Raw genomic sequence first — 22,686 nt, forward strand, 5'->3', positions numbered from 1 at the left:
CCTCTATACCTACTCTAAATCACATAAAAAAGTCGAAGAAGAAGCAACTTCAAAATAAAAAGAAATTTTTATATTTTCCAACTCAAGGCTAAGCATGTTGGGGGTTTTTATATTTTTCTTCTTTGGTATTAAAGGCGCGCGCTCCACATCCCTAAACAAAAACACACCCAACTCTCAAATGACAAATGTATACGTGACGACAAGGTACTTGGCCTCAATTATTTTCATTTTTCATTCCTCAAACAGCGCACTCTTCTTTTTTTGCCTACCATATTTATTCGTCCTCTCTAGGTCTTGTGTATGCCTATGCATCTTTCTTCTACACACTCCCATCATCACCACCGTAATCAACATCATCATCGTCCTCGTCATCATCATCATCGTCCTCTTACTGGAATATATCAGGGAAAAAAAAAAGTGAAAATCGCACAGAAAAACGAAAAGAATCTCTTGTGTTGCAAGGACAACGAGCCAAGAGCTACGAGGCATATAATAATAATACACAAACATCCACACTTTCCTTTCGGTACTTGAATGCAATTCGACAAAATGCATCCTAAGCACAAAAACAAAATACCTAAAAAAAAATTTTCCATCTGGAATGAAAAACGAGGATGAAAGTTAGGTGTCCTGGGCGTTAGTGGCAATAGGTACACAGAGAAACGTGCCTTTTGCGAGCGAAAGAATAGGTACACATGGCATGAATATGATGAAAACGAAAGTGAAATAGATGCAGATTCTCATGTCGATGCACGTGAAGCCCTTAAATCAGGATATATGATTGCCGCACAGGGTCAGAAACGGCCTCGAAAATATTTCGAAAATAACAAAAAACGCTCAGAACTAATGAGCGAGAGGAACACTTGTGAATTAATTTCAGGTTTTTTATCATGACGCTTTTTTTCGGAACCCTTTTTTTTTTTGGTAAAGAGGGATAGAGAGATAGAGAAAGAAAGAGAGGGAAAACAAAAAAATCTAAATTTCATTCGTTTGGCAGGTGAGTGCCAAAGTCATAGCAACATAAGCGACAGCCTCCTTGAGTCTGAGCACTCGTGGGAACAAATTAAAAAGAATTGGGCCACTTTTTCAAGTGCCAGAGCGCACAGAATGCAAATTTTTCATCTGTGTTTTTTTTGGCTTTTTTTTATTTTGTGAAGACCCTTTGGCTTTCTACTTTTTTATTAGGTTTAGGTTCACACGTAGTATAGGGTAAGTGCTAGAGGGAAAAAATTTGATTTTGTGGCAAAGTAAGGCTTACACGCCCTCTGTCCCGTTCCGTTCTACTTATTCGGTGGTTCTACTTTTGTGCCAGCAGTCTGTTTTAAAATAAAGTGAACAAAATAAAAAAAAAGAAACTTATATAGAACAATGTATCCTTTTGTATTTGAAACCTCTCTACATTGTTTTACAGTGGGGCAGATTGTATGAGAAAGTATGTTTAAAAAGAAGATAAGGTAAATAAAGAGTGTTGCATACTTTTATGCTATGAATTATCTTTACAATTGTCCAACACTTGAGGATCAACTCTCCTATTTTAGTCTTTATTTTTTATGATTATTTAGAAAACTAAAAAATTTAATGTCTTTTGGTTTTTACAGTTTTAGATAAATTTAAAAGATTCATTTTCTAAAATTGCATTTGTCCTCTCTCTAAAAATAGAATATTCAATTTTAATGAAATTGACGGATAATTTAAGGGACATCGACATAGTCTTCATTTCTATTCTTTCGATGTTGTACTTTTACTCCAAAATTAAAAGGAATATGGGTTAGCGTCTTGTTTCTTAATATTAAAAAATTCAAAGGATCATAATTCATAACAAAACAGTGCAAAATTATTACATATTCTTAGGGATTATACAAAATTGTAAATAAATTAAGCAATAGAGAAAAAATATTGCGATAGTTTATATTACATATATTCCGTATTATTATTAGAGATGTGAAATCAGCAGTCTTTTCCAACATTCTCAAAATTCATCAAATTAATTGCATATTTTTTGGAGTTTTCGCCCAAAACTCTTTTTTTTTTTAATGGAATAAAATTTAATTATTTCCTCACAATTACTTTTCTGTTTGTTTAAATTAATTTTGTATTTCAAGTATGAGAGTTCGTAGAATCAGATAAATATTTAGCAAAGGATGCATAAAACTTTTTCTCAGGATTGTGATCTTGGTTTCACTTCTTAGAAAAAATTACAAAAATAAAAATTGCATAGTAATCTCGTACTTTAAATGCTTTGCAGAAAATATTTCTTAGAATCATGCACGCATTTTACAAAAGTGAACATTTTAAAAATGAGAATATTAATTGAAAAACAATTTCTCTATAAATTGTATTATATTCAGAGTTTTTCATAGAAAAGTATATTTTATTTTATTTTGTTTGTTTGTTTTTTTTTTAATAATTGCTAAAAAATAACATCAAAATGTTCCTTTTTATAGCCTCCAAATGACATTGCATATTTTTTGCTCTCGGATAAGCTCTTTTATTTCCGCAACTCGTAAAAACTGACTCGTTTTTCCTGTTGCAAATTTCCGTACCTATTATACCATTTTAAAATAAAAGATTGCATATTCTTAGTATGAAATGGTTTAAAAATGTATTTTAATAACAAATCCTCGTTAAAATTTCCATAATTCTAATAACTTACACTTGGTGGAACTAATGTGCCGGTGTTCTCAAGTAACGTAATGGTAACATAATATCCTCTTATTTGACAGATATTTTGCATAGTTTTAGGATGAAACAGTTAAAAAGTAATTTGCTTTGGGTAAATCTTCCAGAACTCTTACAGACTTTGATTAGGTGCTACTGACTTGCTGGTATTCTAAAGTAACCCAATATCCTCTTGCCTAACAAAATAATTGCATACTTTTAGGATCGACACAAGTGCGGGAGTCATTTTTATATAATATTTTTGGATATCCAATAATTTTAACACTCTAAATCAAATAAAACTCAGAATATCCCACTGTTTCTGCTGGCCTTATAACTTCTACACAATGGTGGTTCTGCTGCTGCATTTTTTTGTCACTTTGGCCCAGCCCGTCCAGGACTCTTGTGTGCACAATTACTTTTCCTCTGTAGACTTCTTATTATATGAGCTCGTTCTTTCTGGTTTTTTGTTCTCTTTCTGGAACAGAAAGTGACAAGTGGCGATTGGGTTTTCGGGGCAAAAAACAAAATGAATTCCAGGGACGAAATGGTAAAAGAGCAAAAAATAAAAAAAAAAAAATAAAAAGTAACGTTCCCAAACGGATTTCCCATTTTTCCTATGCATTTACGCGCGCTTGTATGTTTCTTATTCATTTTTTTTTTTTGTTTTTCAAAATACAAAAAATAAAAACAACAAGATCTCCTTCAAAATTCCTACTCTCCTTCTCTCTTCTTGTCTAGTTTCTTTGCTGTTTTCAACGATAATGTGCCATGAAAATGGAATACCGTGTTTTATCAAGAAGAAGAAGAAGAAGACGAAAAAATATAACGGAAGTATGGCAGGTACCCTGTTAACAAAAAGGGGTGCAGGAGTAGCGGAGGAATTGAGAAGAACTATAAACCTAGTCATGATAGTATTTAGCACACATTTTGTTTCACATTTTTCATGTTGTTGTTGTTATACCCTCTCTTATTTTACTCGTCCTTTCTCCCTCTCTGTTGATTTCTATCTCTCTTTTGCTCTGTCGTTGATCCTTTTCGTGCTGTGTCTTAAGTATGCTGCTTATAACAAAACCAAGGAAGTCATAGGGAAAAAAGTTGTGTTACAATTTTTATTTTTATGGCTTGAAGCAATCCTTTCAGTTTTTTTTTTTCAGATGTTGTTATTTCTATATGAGAAGGTATTTGTTTTTCTATTTTTTTGTTATTATTTTGTTTCTCTCTTGTATTTGTGTGTGTCTGTTGAGGAGTGAAATAGTATCCTGCGGCCTTTGATTCGGATATTTGATTTCACTTAGGAAATAGTAGCGTTGGATGTTTTTGTTGTTGTTGTTGTTGAATGAAGGAATCTCGTGTTGTGTTTCTTTTTTTTATTTTTTTTAAGTTCAATTTGGAATGATGTCGGGGTCGACTAAGTTTTGTTTAAAAGCATTTCGTTTGGTTTTTATAGTCCAGTCATTTTAGATTTGGTTGTATGGAGGTCTGAGAAATAATTCGCAACTGCAATTCGGACTAAAAATATGAAAGTACACTAGCACAGGAATTAAACCCCCCATTTTCCGAACAAATGTTTGGACGACTTTAGCCGCCATTTTGTTTTGAACAGTTTTGCGACTATCGCTTGTAGTTCGGCTAGTTTTGGTCTTAGAGAAAAATGTTATGAGACAAAGTTGTAGCAAATTTTATTTCCCACAAAAAATGTTAAGTAAGTTTTTATTCTAAAACCTACCATTTAGGAGTTATAATGAATTTCGTAAAATGCTATGCTCACTTATTTTTTATATTCACCATAACTTTTTTTTTCAAACTTTTATTAAAAAATTGTTGTTATAAAAGTTAAAGAGCTACTAATTATCTATGTTTGTCTCATACTAAGTTTTTTTGTCCGAGTTGCCGTTTCCTCACTAAAACAAAAATTCAATAAAAAAATTAGCAAAAACAGGGTGAGGGGAGAGTACGATAATTGTGGTGCCGAGATTTTATAACAGTTTTTTGAAGAAGGGTTCAATACAAGTATTTTTTACTATCGGAAGGGGGGTCTATCTCCCCCCGTTTATGCGGGAGGGGCAGTTTTCTAAAAAAAAACAGCCTAAAATAAAAAAAAATATTAAAAAACAACGGCAACACTTACAGTTATGAATGATACATTTTTCAAAAGCCACAATTATATGCATTATTGTAGTTTTTAAATGGAGCTATTAAAATTTACAGTTTTTGAAATAATCGATTAAAAAAAAATTTTTTTTTCCTAAATTTAACTTTGAGATCGATTATTTCAAAAACTATAAATTTTAATAGCTCCATTTAAAAACTACAATTATGCATATAATTGTGGCTTTTGAAAAATGTATCATTCATAACTGTAAGTGTTGCCGTTGTTTTTTAATATTTTTTTTTATTTTAGGCTGTTTTTTTTTAGAAAACTGCCCCTCCCGCATAAACGGGGGGAGATAGACCCCCCTTCCGATAGTAAAAAATACTTGTATTGAACCCTTCTTCAAAAAACTGTTATAAAATCTCGGCACCACAATTATCGTACTCTCCCCTCACCCTGTTTTTGCTAATTTTTTTATTGAATTTTTGTTTTAGTGAGGAAACGGCAACTCGGACAAAAAAACTTAGTATGAGACAAACATAAATAATTAGTAGCTCTTTAACTTTTATAACAACAATTTTTTAATAAAAGTTTGAAAAAAAAGTTATGGTGAATATAAAAAATAAGTGAGCATAGCATTTTACGAAATTCATTATAACTCCTAAATGGTAGGTTTTAGAATAAAAACTTACTCAACATTTTTTGTGGGAAATAAAATTTGCTACAACTTTGTCTCATAACATTTTTCTCTAAGACCAAAACTAGCCGAACTACAAGCGATAGTCGCAAAACTGTTCAAAACAAAATGGCGGCCAAAGTCGTCCAGACATTTGTTCGGAAAATGGGGGGTTTAGTTCCTGTACTAGTGTACTTTCATATTTTGAGTACAAATTGCAGTTGCGAATTATTTCTCAGCAAAAGTATAACTTGACTGGACTATTAGGAAAATGTGTTTTTTGTTGTTTTTGCTTTTATTATTTAAGTTTATTTTTTTTTACTTTTATTTTTTATATGATTTCAAGAAGGCTTTTTTCTCGTTTTTTTAAAATATTTTCTTTTTGCCTCATTGAAGTCTTTCGAAGAAATTCTAGATACATAAATACGTATGAGTTTGCGTGTGTTTGTGTTGGTACTTTTGTGTTTGTATAGAAGAAGAAGAAGACGTTGATTTATGTTACATCCGGTAGAAAAGATTTTCTATGGATTTTGTTACAAAAAAAAAAAAACAGATGTTTTTGACAAGCTTTGGGGGTAGATTTAATGTTTGCAATGTTGGAAATTCGTTTTTTTTTATGGATAGTAAAGCTTTTCGGAAGATTTGGTTTTGATCATCTAAAAGGAAGTTTAAAGTTTTTTTTATGTGTCTTTTCTTAGTTTCGGTTGAACAAAAAAGAAGTTTATTTTTCTGTTTACTTATTTGTGATAGATCTTGAAATTGTATACACTTTTGGGTAAACTTCATTTTATAGAAAGATTAAAGTTTTTTATTCAATTTGATAAAAGAAATGTTAAAAAAAGAATTCAATGTCAAGGGTTGTTAAACATTTTATCATTATTTGAGTGCCATGATTCGGGGACTTATTGTTGATCTCTTTCGCCCTATAAAATCAAAATCGCATCAAAGTTGGTAATTTTTTTTTAGCAATTTTCGTTCAAAATACACATATTAAAGATATTTTCACCAGTCACTTATATGAAAACTTCAACAAAAAGTAAATTTTGTTAGATTAATTGACACCTTATGAAGTACATGTTAGTTTTTAGTAGTATTACTTATTGATTGATAAAGGTTTATGTCATAAAATTAAATTCATCGCTGGTAATTACTTTTCCATGAGAATTTTAATGGATTTAAAATATTCCAAAAAGTGATAAAGTTTTACTCAAATTGGCCTTTATTTTTGAATCTATTTGGTCATATGCAAGGTGCATTGTTGAAAAAATTCGACTGAAAATGCGATTTCAGCAGTGGAATAGTACCTACATACAAACTCTTTATAGTTAAGTGTTCGCTTTTTTTCGTTATTCAAAAGCATTTGCTTCTTGTCTTGTCTTCCTCGTCATCAAAATATACTATCAGAATACTACAAAAGTAAACATTTTATCAATTGACAATAAAATGTTACAAATACGCCACAGTGACCAACCTTCTACATCTGATTGACTTGTATAGGTTCTAAGAAATTAAGTCTTTAGTTCTCTTAAAGTAATATTTGTAACAAAACTATTTAGTGATAGCTTATAGTAAATTTATACAAAACAAAAATAACAAAAAAAAGCTGTTATATTTTTATAGCGTCAAAATTAATTATGTGTTGTGTGGTTTTGTGGTAAAATTATAAGATAATAAACTGCCACCTATAAAACATACTATATTATATAGTTTCAATTAGAATAAAGTGTCTTGAAGACATAAAACATATGCGAATGTTGTTGAAGCAATTTATAAAATTAATTACTCTTACCATAAATTATTACCCATGTAATATTGTATGATACTTTTACAGTGCTGTGCAAACAATTGTTTGACAAAATGTGCTTTTTTGTGCTTAAAATGTGTCAAAACAATGTTTTCATACTGTTTTAGTTTTTAAAAATAAATATTAAAGAAAAATATTATTTGATTTTTAACACTTTTTTTTCTTTTTTCTTTTTCAGGTAAGCTTAAAAACAATATTAGTTTCGAAGCACTCAGCGTAAGTTTTTAATTTCTATTCGTTGTTATTGGAGCAACGCAATATTTTTGAAATAGTTTCTTGAGAATTCTGAAAAATTTATTAAACATTGCATTTTTTACTCGATAATGCAATAATATTTTTTTTATATGCAAAAACCAGTTTAGACTTTTAAAAATTAGCTGGTACAATCTTTAATTTTACTGGTCGCAATGCGAACTTTGGAAACAAATCTCTTCGTTAACAATATTTTAGTGCATACCTATATAAATATAAATATTACATCTTTTATTAAAATTACTCTTTTAATTTAAATAATCTTCGACTTATTTAAAAAGTTATTGTAAGTTAGAGTTATGGTAGTCAATTTTGTATGGTACATAGGTAAAAAATCATGGAAGTGGGAAATTCCAACATCTGTTTTATAAACAAATCAACTCATTTTTAGTTCTAGAGCGTTCCCGGAAATGACGTTTTGACCTTTATTATTTTTTATTTCTTACATTAGCCGTGTTTTTTTGGTAACTCAGTACTTAGCTCAGTAAAATTTTGTTCGGGAAACAACAACACATGATTGCTAAGGATAAACAAAAGTTATTTATTGCTTTACAGAGAAAAATTTTTCTGTTAACCCTTCAACAATAAAAGATATAAAATAAAAGTAAACGCTTGTTGTTGTTTAAAAAAGTCAAAAATTTAGGACATGCCATTTGTTTTTTGACATAATCTATTTTTGGGGGATGAATATCGAAAAAATTATTAAAATCGAATTTGTAGACCACATTCAGACCTACAATGTCGTATTTTTATATTTTTTTTTGGACAAAAATTACGACTTCCAGCCGGCCGCAAAGTCGTTTAGTCTGCGCCCACCGCCAAGCAAGCCGCCCCACTGTGGGGCAACTTGTATGGGAGACCGGAAAAAACTCAATTAAAACTAAACTACTGAACCAATTTTCATGAAATTTGCAGAAAAGGTAGCTAATAGCAAGACAAATGACCACCCATTGCCACGCCCACTCAGAAAAAAATTATATTAAAAAATCAGAAATCAAGTTTTTGCAGCTGTAAATGACTTACTTCCAATCGCTTTTTTAGAAAAATCAAATTTTTTTGAGTTTATTTGAACATTTGATTAATAAATACCGTTTAAATTTTACATAAATAAAAAAAAAATAAAAAATTTTCAAAAAAAGGAAAAATGTCCAAAAACGGTAGGTATGGCATTTTTTTCAAAATTTAACTTTCTTGGAAACTTTTTTTTCCCTGGTTAGTTCTAAAATTTAAACGGCTACCAAGCCTAAACTTTTCCTTCAATTAGCGAAACATTCCATCAAATCATTCCATCCTTTTTTTGGAAACAAGTGGAACTAAAGATAAGAGAATCTCCAAATAACCAGTTTTACTGTATTCCGATTGCGATAGTTATAAATAAAGTCAAAAAAGTGGCTTAGTGAATAAAACATTTGTTTTAATAGGTAAATGTGCAATGCAGGTTTCATTAACACAAACTCCTGATCCCAACAGCGACTAAATTGGGAAAAACTTTAAAATTGTGGGTTTAAAATTTTTTTTTGCAATCTTATCAAAAATTTTGGGCTGTTTAGCAAAACGGACTTCACATTCAGATTCAGCATACCAAAATACATTTAGAAAGATTTGTCTGGCCAAAAATAGCTGCATATTTCTTTTTTGCCTTATTTTTTTTTATGGTTTTTTGAATGACTTTTTCAGATTGAAATTGCTATAAAAACCGAATACGGACGTCTTCGGGTGAGATTTTTTTTTTAAACTATTGCTGAGATTCAATACTATCTATTAAAACCTATCCGCCAACCGAGGCAGACGGAGGCAGTAGTTAAAACCTAATTTGAACCTAGAAAGTCACTAAAATTGAATGTTTTTTTGTCAAAAAAATTGTATTCAATTCTTTTTCGCTAAACTAATGTACCATATTGTTTGTCAATTTATTTTAAGCCTATTTACAAAAAAAATTGGTTCAAACCTTTAAATTTTAAGGAAAATAGATCATTTTGAAACTACTCTTGTATTTTTATCAGTTTTCACTGTTTTTCAACTTTGAGCGATAATCTCCAGGACCACAATTTTTTTTTGAAAAACAGTTTTCATTTTCTGATTCTTCAACTAATTTACTGTTAGTAACACGTGCAGTATTAAAATAAATCGTACTTCCGAAAGTTAGGTTTTTTCCGCCTTTTCCCCACTGTGCGCCCGCCCGTTCGGTTTTAAAAAAACAATCATTCATGCTTTTTTTAATGTTTATATTATTGTATCAGTAACACATACATACAAATGTATGTACTTATTTAATAAATAATGTGAAGAAGATGGTAATGGTTTTTTTGTAACCCCAATTTTATTAACCCAAATTTTGTAAATACAGTATACCGGCTTTTTGTGTTGATTGTGCATTTTGTAATTTGCTTCAATCTCTATCTCGTTCATCAAAATTGCAATTAGATCAGTGCCAATAATTTTTGAAAATAAAAAAATTATTAGCAGCATATGGGTGGTTGGAAAATTTAGGATAAATGGTATATGAAAGCGGAAAAATAAATTGCCCACAAACTAAGCTTTTTTAAGCATCCTCTACAACATATCCAAAATTTAGCTTTCTCGGTCATTTTGCATTTCCAAATGTATATAATGACTGGCCTATTCAATCGATCCACTAGAAGCAACAATCTAATCCCTCATCTATATAATTACTTCAATTCATCCCGTTTATTTTTCATTCGTGCTGTCAGACTCTGGAATTCTCTCCCATCAATAATCAAATAAATTGTAAACGTTAAAATGTTTAAAACTGCAATTTTTCTTCATTTCTCATCCCCTTCCAGTCCAACATTAGCCCTAATCCAACTATGATACTATTCCTATTCCCAAAGATTTGCTCATCATAATTTATCTATTTTTTTTTTTTGTTTTTTTTTTTTGTTTTCTTAATCAATGTTAACTTTACACTATATCTAAGAACTATAAAAGACTGTACAAACTGTACAAACTGTACAAACCGTTATTGTCAATAAACTTAAACTTAAACTTGCCACCTTCATGATTTTGACCCATACGTTCTCTCTCAGCCTAAAAAAAAAACGTCAAGAATTCGATTCTATCTGCTCTGAGAAATTTTCAACTCCTGCGTGAGACGGTTCTCGATTACAGAGCTCGTTTCAGATCCGCGCTTTCAAATCCTTTTCTAGGTACCGTCGTCATCGGGGTTCCTCAAGATAGTCACTTAGGTCCTCACCTTTGCATCTGTTCTATAAACGATATTGAAATAATTGTAAAAATTTAAATATCTCACTATACGCCAACGATACGAAATTCTTTTTCTAGTAAGGAACATCCTGAAATTTCTTGATGGCAGCCTTGTTAAATTTTGTTCAATGCTCACTCTACCATAACTTGCCTTTTCATTTAGTTTGCTTCTGCATAGTTTCAAACGTGTTGAGCTATAAAAACACAAGTCTGCTTTTAATTTCTCCTTTGCGTTACATCCCATTCAAGTTTTATTTTCGATTTTTATTATTTTATCTCGTCTTAACCGGCTCCGTTTGATTTATTTATTTATCTTTTCTTCTGTGCAAAAAAAAAATAAATAAATAAATAAAAAAGGATAAAACTTATGGTGTTGACCATGACATAGATATTTCCTAGATTCCTTGCATCTTTTATGTTTATTTTCTTGATGAAGTTCATGTTTTTTGTTTTCTTATAATTAACTCAAGGCATACCTACTTTGTAGCTAAAGAAGTTTATCTAAAAGATACTATCTCATACCGGTTATCTCGAGTGTTAGACAAGGGAATGTGGGGAAGAAGATTATAAGGATGTTGAATTATGGCAGACGGTTGAAATGTATCCTTTTTTTTCTATTTTCTGTTGAAACACTAAAAACTTGACGTGACCTTCATCTTGAAGACGGGATTATGATTTGTTGATTAGTTGGTTGAGCTCCTCCTCTCGTTCGTCTGTCTCGTTCCATTCGCAGTTGTTGTAGAAGAAGTTCTGTTTTGGATGTTTTTCATCTTGGTGTTCCTGCTGCCACAGCCAGAAGGAATTATTTTTGTGGCACATAAAAGCTAGAAAAGTTTGGACTTCACACTGCCGCGAGCTCAGCATCATACCGCGCTGCACCGCACCGCACCGCACCGCACCGCACAGCCGCGGCACCACCGTGCGTCATCGTCAGTCGTTTGAAACTTACGACTTGTAGTTAGTCCTACAAAGAGTGGGAAATAAGAAGTTTTTCTTGGCAAATTTTACGGTTCAAGTTTTGAAATTGAATTTCTTGTGGTTTGCGTTTGTGGCGGCGCGGCGGCAAGAAACGAAGAAGAAAAGTTTTTTTTTTCTTTCCTTTTGAATTTCACTTTTAAGGTAAATTCATGATCAAATGTTGAATTAAAAAAAAAAAGTAGAAAAAAAAAATTCCAAGTTCTTCCTTACTCCTTTTTGATTAGGGTTGGAATATTTAAATACTCTCGTCATAGTTGATTAATATTAGTCGTAGAAGGGGGTAAGGCGGCAAAGCGCGGCAATGTCGGTGACAGTGATGGAGTCAATTAAAAGAAGGAAGGATGAAGGATGATGTTTGTTTTGTGTTTCTTGGTATAAATGAATGAAAGACGACACCTTGAGGGGTGTTAATCCCAGTGTTCTGTTTTATTTTTTCTGTTAAAGTATCGATTTGGAGTAAATGGCAAGATACACAAACAAACAAGCAACTTGAGAGAATTTTTTTTTTTACTTTTGTTACTTTTTGTTGTTTTTGGCTTATTTTTTATTTTGGTTTTAATGTCTATCATTCTTAGGCTCCTGTCACGTTCGGAATTGACATGCTTTTAGTAAAAGGATGGGGATTTTTTTTTTCAAGTTATTTATTTATGTATTTTTTTTTTTTTGTTGCTGTTTGTTTGTTGTTGCTTTTGGTGTTGTCTTCGAGAAGGATTTGTTGATTTTTCTCTGGAATTTGATCTTTTTGATGGGGGTACAATTTTTGTACTTTTTATATTTTGGTGATTTTTGTTAAATACAATTCAAGCATTTGAGATTTATATTTAATTTAAGTTTTTTTCTTTTCCTATTTTAATTTTAAGTCTTATAATTTGTTCAGTGGTACTTAAAAGAAAATCTTTGAAGTGTTAAAATTTATTTATAATAGTGGGGTAAATCAAAGATGTACAATTTTTGTTTAATTAAGAAATAAGTTATATCTAAAGTTTTCTTGCGTAAATACAAAAAAAAAAAACAATAATTTTTTGGCCGTTTAGATGAGACGAGCACTTTTCTCAATAATTGTAGGTACATTTAAATAAAATACAAAAAAAACAAATGTGAAAAAGGAGTGGGTAGCAAAATTAATCTACTTTTACTTTTCGCATCAATTCAAAATTAATTCTTTTACTATCTATTATTTGAAAAAAAAAAAAATGTATTCTGAGTAACTGGGGCGTTTCTGTTAATTTATTTGAGAAGAAAATCCCAAAACAATGGAATGGCATTGAGAAGTAAATAAAAAAGAGGTTGTCTGTAAAGCCGGTTTACGGACGATGATTTTACGTGATAACGTCGTAAGAAAACAGGTTGTGTGCTTTTGTTTAAAATGAGTCAATTGAAGCGTTTACTTTTTCAAACAATCATAATTTACGAGAAAAAGCTAAAAAAAATACCTTTTTTATTTTCTCATTATATTAATTTTTTTATTTTAAAAGTTTACAAAAAAAAATTATGCAATTTAAAAGCCAAATATTTCTTCTTAACCCTCTACTGCATGAATTAATATTAGCGGACGAAAAAATTAAAAAATGCTTTACATGGGTTCTTTGGGTTGTTTCAAAACGGTTTACATTAAAAAAATTTGTTTAAATTAATTAATTTAAAAAATTTGTTTATAAGCCAAATTTGGCTTCGTATGCATTAAGGGGTAAGAAATTTTACTAATTTTATTTATTCAGATTAGGTAAAGAATAAAATTAAAATTATAAAAAGATAAATATTTATCATTTAAAAACAAAATAAAGTAAAATAAATACATTGCATTACAAAAGGTTAAGAATTACTTCAAATTTGGCTCATTTTAAGCCATGGAACCGAGAAAAGCAATTTGTTTTTTCAGTTACATATATTTTTTCTGGTTCACATTCTTTCCACTGTCGAAGTAAGTCTTGCTCCAACATTTTCACCCACTCCCAGATCTTAAAAGAACTAAAAAGTAATAAAATGATTGAAAAATATTATAGGTGAGCCTCCCTCCACCTAAATTTTTTGTGGTTACGCCCCTGGAAATGGGGTTAACATTAAAAAAATGTCTCTAAAAGCGAAGGGGCTCTATTTCTGAAGTAAAACATATGTAAAGGAACAAAATTTACAACAAAAAAATTTAACAAATTGTGTAGATTTACAACCCCTTTATGCATACGAAGCCAAATATGGCTTCCGTACTTTTTGCCCTCCCAAGACCAGGCCAATCATTTTTTTCAGTAAAAATTGGTTCATAGCATACATAATAAGACAATCCATCAAAAATAAATTTTTAATTCCACTTTTCTTTCCAAACAAACGCAGTAATTAACACTTAAAGTATGAAAATATTCTACACTTTCGATTTCAATGCACACGACTGATCGACTCACCTGTGATCATAAAATACACCTTTATTTTGTGTCGGACACACGAAAAAACTATCTCTATGGGTTCTCAGAAACACAAAGAAGAGGATTGTATTGAATCTTTACCATTTTTTTGTGACAGAGAAGAGAAAAGTGCATACAAATAGACAAAACCATATTTGGCTTCGTATGCAGTAGAGGGTTAAGAATAAAACCATTTTTTAGTTTTTACAATGCGCAAAAAGTATAAAAATAATTTATTGAAAACAATAATTTTCATAAAAAAAGAAAAAATAAACTTGAATTTTTATCTTCTCACGTCATTTTTTTCCCTAACAACATATAAAAAATTTTATACCATCTGAAAGCTTATTGTCTTAGCTCAAAATATATATATATCGATCAGGTCTATGAGACATCTACAAAAAGAGCTAGAAATTTTTGAACTCGATCGAATTTCATTAAAAAAAGCAAAAAAAAAAAATTTTTTTCTTTGACAACCTATAAAAAATATGTACAATGTGTAAGTCTATCATTACTCTATATACTTTATTCCTGTATCTATTAAAGAAAAAAAAGATAAAAATAAAAAACGATGAAAATCGGTTAAAAACGGTTTAAAAACGTGTTTTTTTAAAACTTGTTTCTTTTGTTATTCAGTCACAACTCACTAAACGATTCCAAGTTTTTGCACATGTATGCATAAGCCTACATGTCCTATAAGTTTGAAATTTTTTGAACGCTCCAAAAAAAAAGCTTAAAATCAAAAATTACCAAAAAATACCCCTAAAAAACAAGGTGTTTTTCAAAAATTCATATTTCGAAACGCAGAGTGTTGGAAAAAAATTCGTATCAGACGCCTAATTTTTTTTTCTCTCATCTTATTTAGAATTGTCAAAAAAAATTTCCTTTACCCAAAATCATCATTTTGTCATAGCCCAAACACGTGTACAACGTTCAAACAAAACGTTATAGCTTAGTTTCAAAATTTTTTCTTAAATGCAGTTATTCTTATATTAATCTCATCTATCTATAGCAAAAAAAATCAATTATCTACGACTTCGCGTTTAGATTTATGCCTAAATTTCATCTTTTCGTTTTACCCCTGTTTACCCTATTAAATGACGGAATTTTTAAAAATCCTTCATTTGGATTAAGCTTTAGGTAATTATCTTTCAAATAAGCTATAGAAGATTTTTGTATCTTTAATAGTTTGTTTTTAATTTTGAATTGAAATTTGTTGCCGCACTGCGAAAGTGCGAGAGTGCAACGTTAGAAAAAATGGCGTCACTTTTTTGTGGTGGCTGCCATGGTTCATCGATTTATAAGACGTTGTCACGTCAAAAAAAACTTTGTCTACTGTTACATCGTAAAGCTATTTCTTTTTGATTTGTTCAAATCGCCAAAAATTAAAAAAAAACCAGCAAAGCAAAAAAAAACAAAACAAAATAAAATAAAAAAAAAAAAACCATCGAATGCCGAAACCCGGGATTGAACCGGGGACATTTAGATCTTCAGTCTAACGCTCTCCCAACTGAGCTATTTCGGCAGATGTGGTTCTTGTATTCAATTATGCAGGCTAGGTTTTTGGATATGCTAAATAAATTAAATAAATAAATATTTGGAAGATGTGAAAAAAGTATGGTGTTTGGGTTATCTTATCGTACATTCGTATGTTTTGTTTAAAAATTAAGATGATTTTGTTTCAATAAAATACTTAATTCTTAAGGCTCCAAACGGGGAAATGAGTATAAATATGTCTATTTAGATAGTAAAAGTGGTTACGTTGGGTATCAAAGTCAACTATTCGATTTTTTTCGACGAAGAAAAAAATTCTTGTGCAATAATATTTTTTTTTTTAATTCAAAAAAATTTAAATTTAAATATTTATTTTTCTTTTATTCATTTCAAATGTTTTTTTCTTTTTTTGCATTGATATTTTTACCTGAAAGCAATAAAAGATCTTTATTTTGTCGGCATTTATCAGTAGCCCACTCCGAGCTAAAGACTAATATAGCAGTTCAGTTTTTGAAATGATGAATGAACCAACAAAATTGTATTATATTTCGAAGAATAAACATTTATAGCCATTTTGTTTTTTTTTTTTATTTGAAATTTCCGCTAGGTTATTTGAGATTCAAAAAATTCTGTGTAAATAAGCTCAAGAAAATTTGATCACAACAAAAACATTACTGTTAAAAAAAGAGCCAAGTCTCCTATGTTGAAATTATGCTGGCACAAAAAGTACTGAAATGTAAAAGTGTACAACGTTCTAAAGCTTTGCTTTAAATTTGTATAAATAGAATTTTGATTGTTCTCTTGACAATTTTACAGATTTTTAAAGCTATTTGAAAAATTGCCAAGAAAACAATCAAAATTCTATTTATACAAATTTAAAGCCAAGCTTTAGAACTTGGTAAATTTTTACATCTCAGTACTTTTTGTACTCTAAAATATTTAATGTAAATTAAGTGAAAATGGGCGGTTACCACGCCCCCTGAATTGAAAATCCACAAAGCCCATCAACGTGCCAAATTACAAGTTTCTACGATAGCGGGAAGTTCTCCATAATTTTGATGATCTGTCAGTGAGTGAGTGAGTCGGTCAGTTACGGTTTTTTCGATTTTTGAAGCCCTATATCTCAGGAACTACTCATCGTATGTAGCTGAAATTTTGTGAGGAGCTTGGTTTTTCCCAACTTAACAAATGCATCTTTGGTATGGAAGTTAGAGGGGGCTTAAAATGGCCTGAGTTGTTTCCTGTAAATAAGGGTGTAGTGCCAAAGTTGCTAGAGAAATTGGCTTAGCACTACCGTGCCCCTTGATTCTGTGCATTTTACAGTGATAAGGAGAAAGTCGTTTACAAATCAAAAAAAAAAAAAAATGATGTTTAATTAGATCTCAAAAGTTCGGACTTAAGGAAGAATAATCATTTTTAGCAAAAAAACAAAACCGACTTCCATGGATCAAAACTAGGTTTTATGGTTTTTAAAATAGTTCCTATGGCGAAATTTAAATGGGACCACACTGCAGCCACCAGCTATCCAATACAAAAAGAATTATCAAAATTGGTGCACTCAGTCCAAAGTTATGCGGTAACAAACATAAAAAAAAAAAAAAAAAATACAGACGAATTGAATACCTCCTCCTTTTTGGAAGTCGGTAAAAAAAGGTTGTTTTTGCCGGCTTACTACATTTTAAAAATCTAACCTTGCTTTAATTTTATTAAATAATAGCTAGTAAACATTTTCTATAAAAGTGAACTTTATTTCTTTTTATAGCATTTAATGGAGGCTTTAAGTCCATATTTGAATTTTCTTTTTAAATATTCATTGCTGAGGTATTGCTTGTTAAAACCAAAAGTATGGTTTTTGGTTTGATGGCAAAAATGTCATTAAACTGTCTCTGGGGTACGACTATGTTAATTAATAAATTTTTTGGGTCGCAGAAATCGAAATCCAAAATCCATTTTTTTCTATCTTGTCAGGTTTCTGAGATAACCTCAAAAAATTTCTAATGTCTAGCATTAATCTTCATTTTTTTGTGTTGCTGTAACATTTTTTTTAAGGTTAACTCGAAAATCAGACGAAATAGGGTAAAATGGACTTCATATATGTAGTTTACATAGTCGCACCTCCAGGTCGAAACTTTTTTTGTGTCTGTGTTTTGTTTACGAGATATTCATTGTAAATTTTAAATATTACAATATTAAGCTTACCTCAGAGACCATCACAAGTTTTTCTAGTTAAGACCTTTACGTAAGCTTGTCATAAACCCACTTTGTTTCTATATAAACATAAATTGAACAATATTATTTTTAAATTTTAATTAGAACCTTCCACAAAATGTGTGCAAAACTTTCTAGAACCTGTGTGTCCTATAATCTTGCATTTTATATTAAATTTATATCCTTTATCTTGTATAAGGATTTACAAACAAAATACATACATAAATTCTACGAGTAAATGTGATTTCAAGAAACAAAGTTAAAGTCAATTTATCCATATTTTGTGTCACACAAAAAGCTTTATATAATTCATTCCCCCCTCAAAACCCCCTCTCTAATATCCAAACAAACAACAACAAAAAATATTAAGATCTAATCTAAACTAATCAAAAAGTCCATAAAAAAAGAAACTTTCAACATAACAGACTTTATGACAGCTGAACTTACTTGGCGTATGTATACGCGTTTTCTTCATTTTTAAGATGACTAAAAAAATAAAGAAAAGATGCCATCGAATCACCTTTCTCTTCTGGTTTGTCTTCTTGTTCTTGGTAGATTAAAATCTTCCTTTCAATTTCCCTCATACTAACTCTCTGCACTTAGAATTAGAACCAATCTGCTTTTCGTTTTTTTTTTTTTTTTTTGTATTTTAAAGGATCACGTGCCAGGCACACGTTCTTTTTATAATACGCGCGGTTTTTTGTTTAGTTTTTTTTTTCTTTTTTTTTTGTGACAAAAAGTAGAGAAATTTTACTTCGAGGCTTTTATAGTTTTACAACTGTATCTACCTCAATATAATTTCATTTTTTCCTTTCTCTTTTTTTTTTTTGCTGTTGTATATAGGTATCCTCCTCCTCTCATCACTCTTGTGAATCCTTGTGTGTTGTAACCAAAGGAGGTAAAACCAATCTACCTACAGGTATCTTCTCTTCTTGCATCACAAAGAGCTTTGCAAAACAGAATAGAACTTGGGTTGGCGGCGGTCGGTGGTGGAGCTCCTTCATAAGCATACTCTCTTCTCCATCTCATAATTCCTGATTACAAATCCCTGGAGAGTTTGTCATTGATACACTTACATCACAACAACACTTGGTTGTGTAAAGCAAGTATAAGAGGGGGCGTGTATACATATTTATACAGATTCAAAACTGGTTGGTATAGCAGGGCCGTGGCTTTTATAGAGATATAAGTTACGAATGTTGAGCGTATACTCTGATGTAATATAATATACTTGAGAACCTCTTACATATGTAGGTATTATATTTTGTAGAAAAATGGAGTACTCCCATGTGAAATATTTTGAGGGATTAAAGTTGATTATGGGAAAGAAAAAAATAATTGTGTTCCCTGCCGATAGTAGTGGATAGGGCGAGGGGGTAAAAATCTGAAAAAAAATATTATTTTTTTAAATTCTATTACGTTAAAAACTAACGAAGGTTATTTATGCAGTATTGGCAAGTTAAAATAAAATTGTATTATATTGAATACGTTCCACAAGCTTCTTTCCTACACATTAATTTTGTTGTTCTACGTATGATTTTTTCTGATTGAAGCCTCTCTGATAGAAGCTCTTGAGTAATAAACTCCATACAACTGTTTTTGTTGCGATTGCGATTCAGAGGTTGTGGATTGCAATAAGTGGAATATAATATGAAGTCAATTTTTAATTATTTCGCGTTGTTTCTTCATGTGAAACGCATTAATTTTTCATGTCACAATCTGAGTTTTTTTATACTTAAAATCAACAAATTTCAAATCTAATTATTCACAGAATGTGTAACGCATTTATTTCTTTAAGTCTTGTGTTCATCCCGAAGTTACGTTCCACCTTACTTAAAATAAACTCATCTATGTGGGATGAAAAACAAATAGATTCCACATTCTTAACAGATTAAATCACCGTTCCACATAATGTTAACAACCACGTAACAAATTTTCCAGCATAAAGTTACGTTCCACTTTTCTTGAAATCAACTCTATAATTTGAAATGAAAACCAAATGGATTCCACATTCAATAAATGCAACAACCGTTCCACTTTTTGGCAACAGTCAACGAAATGAAAGTTGCGTTCCACATAACCATAATTCAATTCTTTTTTTTCTTAAATGAAAACCGAATGGATTCAACATTATGTACTTAACAGAAAAATGTACCGTTCCACAGCATGTTTGCAACCATATTAATAACTTCTGAAAATTTTACCGCAAGGAAGAAAAAAAAATTTGATTTTACGTTCCACATTTCTTAAAATTAACTCTTGTGTGAAATAAAATGAAATTCAAATGGATTTCAAATTCTTGACAGATGAAACAACCTTTTCACTTCATGTCAATTTCTGAGCATATGGCCGAATAGAAGAAAGAGTTTGAAGTTACGTTCCACATTTACTTACATTAACTATTTTATGTAAAATAAAAATAAGCAAATAAATTCTATAAATGTGAAAAAGAGAAAAGACGAATACGTTCCACAATATTCTATTGGTAAAATTACAAACATTTGAGCAAAAATCTCCTTAATGAAAAATGAATAGGTACGTTCCACATTTATTAACAATTAAAAACTCTTCTATTGTCAATCAAACATATTTTTGTCGAACTAAAAACTGTGATATGTTATTTACTTTCCCGTTTTGTTATTATTTTATTCGATCCAAATCGATGGATGCCCAGATACCCTTTAAAACAATATCTCCCCCAATAATGTCTAGTAGACTGATTCAAAAAAAAATTTTTTTTTTTTGTTCAAAGCATTGTTGAAAATATTGTTGGAAATCACGACAAAAAAATACTGTAAAAGTTTCAGCCCTTAATGTTAACATTTAGTACCGCCGCATCGCAATTTTCTATTTCCCATACGATTTGTATGGGAAAGATTGTGTATTTGTGTTTAGAATTTTGTATCTTTTTAATGGTTCATCCAAAAGGCTTGACAAAATCACTTTCTTTTATAAAATTGTCTGCTCTACAAAAAAGCTCTTATTAATTTTTTTTGATTTACCCCCGCGTTTCGAAGTTATTCAACTTTAAAATATAAAAAGTAATTTTTTCTCATTTTTTTCCGATTTTTTGACGAAATTATTATGTTTTTCAAAAAATTTGGCAAAATTTTTGAATATTTGTATTCTATGTTGTGTTTTGGTTTCACAGATCCTTTTATATAACTCACAAACCCCTAAAACTATCATATTAGATTTTTTCAATAAATTCGAATTATTCATTTTTTCAACTAAAAATTCTTTTAATTAATTTTTCGCGTCCGTTTTTTTTTAATTTCATAAATGCAATCTTGTAGAGCGTTCAATTTTATACAAGAAAATGATTAAATCTAGCCTTTTTGATGAACTATTAAAAAAATACAAAATTCTAAACACAAATACACAATCTTTCCCATACAAATCGTATGGGAAATAGAAAATTGCGATGCGGCGGTACTAAATGTTAACATTAAGGGCTGAAACTTTTACAGTATTTTTTTGTCGTCATTTCCAACAATATTTTCAACAATGCTTTGAACAAAAGAAAAAAAAATTTTTTTTGAATCAGTCTAATGTCTACGACCCTGGTTTATGCAGATTAAACAAGAAAAAAATACTTATTCTATATCTTCTGGATGAATTACCAGCTCCAGAATCATAGCAGCAGTAGAGTAGTAGCAGAAGCAGAACCAGATCCAGCAGCAGCAGCATCATCATCATCATCAGCATTTTAGTATCTAGTAACTCTCGCTGTGAATATATATCTGTCCTCCTATGGCAGCAGCCATATCTCGCAGATAACACCAGCTGCTACATAACTCAAGCTCACTGAATACAAACGTATCCGAGGCAAGCCTCCTTTTAGCAGAGCACTTTTAGATGAAGCAAAAGTCAGCGTTTTTAAGGTGATTTGCTGTATTTTTGCTTACACAAAGGTGTGGGAGGATGATGGAGTTTGGAGGTATTACAACAGCTTCTCATATATAAAGCAGCAGAATGATGGGGGTATATAAGGGGAGCCATACCAGTTGGAGGAAAGTACTAGAAGGAGTGTAATTACTTTTCAAACTCTTGTGCATGTTTAATTGATTAAAAACGGAGAGCAGAGTAAGAAATACAAAAAAAAAAAAAAAAGAAAAAATAAAAAAAAAAAAAACTGAGTACTGCACTGCACATAGTCCATAGTGTATATTATGAAATCTTTTGTGTACACGAAGCTATAGATACATCATTTGTGTTGTGTTGGAATGGATATGTAGAACGACACGATACGAGGGAGCTTCTGGTTGTAATGAGTTGAACAGAAAAAAAAACGACAAAAAAATTGAAAAGAAAAGTGAACATTTTTCATATTTTTCTCCTTTCGGCTCTGTAATAATCTCTCTTGCTATGATCTCGTATTCTTTTTTTTCTCTGTAAGGATTTTTTTTTGTTCTCATCATCAGAACCTCATACACAATCCATGATGATTTTTTGCTTCTGAATGAAAAATCCGATTAAAATTCAATTCAAATAGTTGGTTTCGTTTTTTTTGTATTATTTATTTTTTTTTTTTGTTTTTGTTTTGTTTTTCTGAAGAAGAAAATTACTGAAAAAGAAATTTATGGATTGACAAAAACAAAATTATGATTGCCTAACGATTTTACAGATTTGAAATCCAATTTTTGTAGATCGACAATCTAGTTAAGTTAAAATGTAAAATCAAATTCTTTGTTTTCAGTGATTTTATCGATGATGATTATTTCTAGTTGAAAACATTCATGAATCAATTTTTTTTTCTGGAACACCTAAATTGTATATTTATTAATTTTCTTTTATATCTTAGATGTTATTATTAAAATTCAAGTAATACCTTAATATTGATATAACATTGTCCATAAAACATTAGGTACACGGTTAATAAAAACTTGTTCCATTTTTT

General features: G+C 30.3%; 1 protein-coding gene and 1 non-coding gene across 9 annotated transcripts in view; one reads left to right on the top strand and one right to left on the bottom strand.

Moving 5' to 3' along the window:
- LOC129913810 (disintegrin and metalloproteinase domain-containing protein 10) overlaps positions 1-22,686 on the top strand; it is a 341,759-nt gene that overhangs the window by 177,390 nt on the left and 141,683 nt on the right. The gene's annotated exons all lie outside the window — the stretch shown is intronic.
- Positions 15,537-15,609, bottom strand: Trnaf-gaa (transfer RNA phenylalanine (anticodon GAA)). The gene has a single exon. It is a non-coding gene; the product is annotated as a tRNA-Phe (tRNA).

The sequence above is a fragment of the Episyrphus balteatus genome, chromosome 3 (assembly GCF_945859705.1).
Source record: "Episyrphus balteatus chromosome 3, idEpiBalt1.1, whole genome shotgun sequence".
In the NCBI taxonomy this organism is placed as follows: Eukaryota; Metazoa; Arthropoda; class Insecta; order Diptera; family Syrphidae; genus Episyrphus; species Episyrphus balteatus.